This window comes from Hemicordylus capensis, chromosome 7 (genome assembly GCF_027244095.1).
Source record: "Hemicordylus capensis ecotype Gifberg chromosome 7, rHemCap1.1.pri, whole genome shotgun sequence".
NCBI classification, from domain to species: domain Eukaryota; kingdom Metazoa; phylum Chordata; class Lepidosauria; order Squamata; family Cordylidae; genus Hemicordylus; species Hemicordylus capensis.
The window spans coordinates 20,783,730-20,787,616 of NC_069663.1; positions in this window are offsets into that span (position 1 = coordinate 20,783,730).

Sequence of the window (3,887 nt, forward strand, 5' to 3'; positions counted from 1 at the left end):
CTTGATTCCTTTGGGCCTGGTCCCTTCTGAGGCCAACAAGACTGACCCCGGTGGGCCTCGTGTGTTTGCCGCTGCTGCGAGAACTCCCCAGCACCGCTGCCGAAACAGTGACCCCTCTCTACTGGCCCCTTTTATAAATTTCCGTGGGTGCCACCCTATCTTGGGAATGGCAGACGGCTCCGAGTGTCACGGCCAGGTGCATTTACGTGCTTTTCGAAGTCACACACCAGGAGGTGACAGCCTCAGGAGGGAGAGAATAAACACCCAGCCGCCAGCTTCACCTTGGAACGACCCGTCCGCCCTCCGGTCTCTCCTCCTGGAGCAAACACATCCAGGCCTCCAAGGCAAAGACCGTGAAGGTGAGAGAGACGAAGCCATGGCTTGTATATAAGGACACAGTTGAGGGCAGTCCTGCGGGGAAGTGGATTGGGCCCAGGAGCCATAGGAAGAGCCCAGTGAGATTCAAGGGTCATCCAGGCCCACATGCTGATTGCAAAACACATGCTATTGGCTATCTCACAAGCAGGGCTTGTAGGCAATCACCCTTTCCTCCTCTTATCTCCCCACCATCAACTGGTATTTAATGGTATAGTGCCTCTGAACATGGAGGCTCAGTATAGCCAGCATGGTTCTATGTGTACCATGATGAGTAACAGCCACTGATAGACGTCTCCAGCACGGATAAGTCAAAACCCTTTCACAGCCATCTAAGACAGAGCTGCACAACTTGGACTCTTGGACTACAGCGCCCACCAGCCACGGTGGCCGGTAGCTAGGGATGATGGGAGCTGTGGTCCAAAAACAGCTGGGGGACCGAAGCTGTGCAGCCCCAATCTAAGGTCATGGTCCTCACCAGGTCTTGTGGCAGGGAGTTCCACACACTAACTATGGGTCGGCCGATGTGCTTCTTTTTGCCTATCCAATCTCCTGCCAGTCAATTTCATTGGATAACAATGGGCTGGTCCAGATGGTGCGGTGACTGCCCCTTTTAAAGGTGTGGGGTATGAGCAGGGGTGTGTAACCCCCCTTGCACTAGCAGGCATGCCATTACGCATTCATCTTGTGTGTTTGTGTGGGGTGGGGGGAGGGGTAACACACAGGTATAATCTGTATTTAACCTCATCTTAAGGGGTCATCTTAAATCCAGGGACGTCTTCTATTCGGGCAAACGTGGTACTTCATCCAGAGATGATCTAAAACAGGCCCCTGTAGCGGTCGATGTAAGACAGGTTGGTGTGCGATCTGAGCGCACAGACGGAAGAACCACAAAGTGGAAGTTGAGACCGGGTATTAGCTTCACATCTCAGCCCAAGGGGAAAGAACATGTGGTCTGGTTGCATGCCAATCAAAGCTGTGCTTGCAGCTTTTTGTAGGTTCCCAACGTTTCGTGGTATCGGCGGCCCCGGCTGCTGAACAGTAACATACAAGAACATGAAGTGAGAGTGAGGGTCAGGGTTCTCAGACCACAGCCTGTTGTCATGGGGGAAATAATTACTCTACAGTTCTCTGTGCTTTTGCGATTGCCTCCCTTATGGTCACCTTGCATTTCTTTTGCCAGAGTCTGTGTTCCTTTCTTTCTGTTCTCTTCATTTGGACAGGCCTTCCAATTTCGGAAAGAAGTCTTCTTCCCCTTTATGGCTTCCTTGACATTACCTGTTAGACATGCTGGCATCCTCCTGGACTTAGTGGTACCTTTCCTCCTTTTGGGTATACAATCTAACTGGGCTTCTACCATTGTGGTTTTGAGAGCCAGCATGGTGTAGTGGTTAGAGTGCTGGACTAGGACTGGGGAGTCCCGAGTTCAAATCCCCATTCAGCCATGAGACTTGCTGGGTGACTCTGGGCCAGTCACTTCTCTCTCAGCCTAGCCTACCTCACAGGGTTGTTGTGAAGAGAAACTTAAGTATGTAGCACACCGCTCTGGACTCCTTGGAGGAAGAGCGGGATATCAAATGTAAAAATGATGATAACAATAATAAACTCCATGCATTCTGGAGCGAAGTGACTCTCCTGATTTTCCCTTTCAGCTTTCTTTTCACCATACTCCTCATTTTGGAGAAGTTTCCTCGGTGATTCTCTCCCCTTACGTAATGCGAAACAAGCACACTGGTTTCCACAAAGGTTTCTGGGTATCGGTTGGATGTGGGTATGCTAGGAGGCCAGACCACATGAGATGGTCTCTTCAGATGCTCTAGCCCTGCATTCATCCACTGGGTCTTGTGGTAGCAAGCATGAACTGTCCCCTTTGCTAAGCAGAGTCTGCCCTGGTTTACATTTGAATGGGAGACTTCATGTGTGAGCACTGTAAGATATTCCCCACAGGGGATGGGGCTGCTCTGGGGAGAGCATCTGCAGGCTTGCATGAAGAAGGTCTCAAGTCCCCTCCCTGGCAGCATCTCCAAGATAGGGCTGGGAGAGACTCCTGCCTGCAACCTTGGAGAAGCCACTGCCAGTCTGTGTAAACCAGACCTGTTCAACTTTGGCCCCCCAGCTGTTTTTGGATTACAACTCCCATAATCCCCAGCCACAGTGGCCAATAGCCAGGGATTATGGGAGTTGTAGGCCAACATCTGCCGGAGGGCCGAAGTTGAGCATCCCTGGTGTAGAAAATCCTGAGCTAGATGGACCAAGGTTCTGACTCAGTAGAAAGCAGCTTCCTACGTTCCTGTGTCCTTAACTTGTTTGTTAATTCTGCTCCTTTCTTTAAAAGAGTATTTTTGTGTGTCGTCCTTCAGAGGAGGACATGACTGATACGGTAGAGCAGGGTTTCTCAACGTTGGGTCTCCAGATGTTATTGGACTTCAACTCCCATAATCCCCCACCCCAGTGGCCTTTGGTTGCGGATTATGGGAGTTGAAGTCCAATAACATCTGGAGACCCAACATTGAGGATCCCTGTGGTAGAGCATCTGCCTCCTATGCAGAAGGTCCCAGGTTCAATCCCTGGCTCCTCTCTAGGTAGGGCTGGTATGCGAATGACTCCTGCCTGAAACCTTGGAGAGCTGTTGCTGATTATCATAGACCAGGCCTGCTCAACTTGGGCTCTCCTGCAGATGTTGGCCTACAACTTCACCCCACACCCTTGTGGGGTGCGGGGCGAAGGGGTCCACCCCCAGCCTCTGACGTCCCCAGCACCAGGAGCCGCACACGTGGGCAGTCTGCGTGGGCAGTCTGGCACAGCGGGGTCCCTCCAAACGCGGGGCCCGGGGCTACCACCCTGGCCACCTCGCCCTAAGGTTGAGCCTGCCTACAACTCCCATAATCCCTGGCTATTGGCCTCTGTGACTGGGGATTATGGGAGTTGTGGTCCAAAAACAGCTGGGGTGGGGTGGGGCGGGGCTAAGTTAAGCAGGCTTGGCATAGACAGTACTGAGCTAGATGGATCAATGGTCTGACCAATGGCAGCTTCCTATGCTCCTCTTTTGCTCCCTCCTCTTCTTCCTTTTTGAATTTGCTGGGGGAGGAGGAATGGTGGTTACTTTCTTACTAGCCGGATGTGACTAGCATTCCCATTAGTCTTGTATTATATGGGAAGCCCCATATCTGAGGCAAAAATCCCCTATTATTGGCAGAGCCTGGGGCTCTCCTTCATCTCTCAATTCATTTGCACTGAGCTCTTTGAAGTCTGGGCGAAGTCCATATTATAATGTAAAAGCAACAACAAAGTCCACAAAAGAAGCCGGAGTTGCTCTGCAAACTTGCAGACTTGCAATAGCCCGGTTTGATTGACATCTTGCAAGTTGCTAATTGTTTACTTATCAGATATAAATAGACCTACAGACTCCTGCTAAGCGGGCTCACCACTTCTGGCAGGTCAAAAAGCCTTTCTGTGAAGCTTTCAGTGGGGAAGGTGCTGGGATTTAGTGTGTGTGTGTGTGTATAAACCTG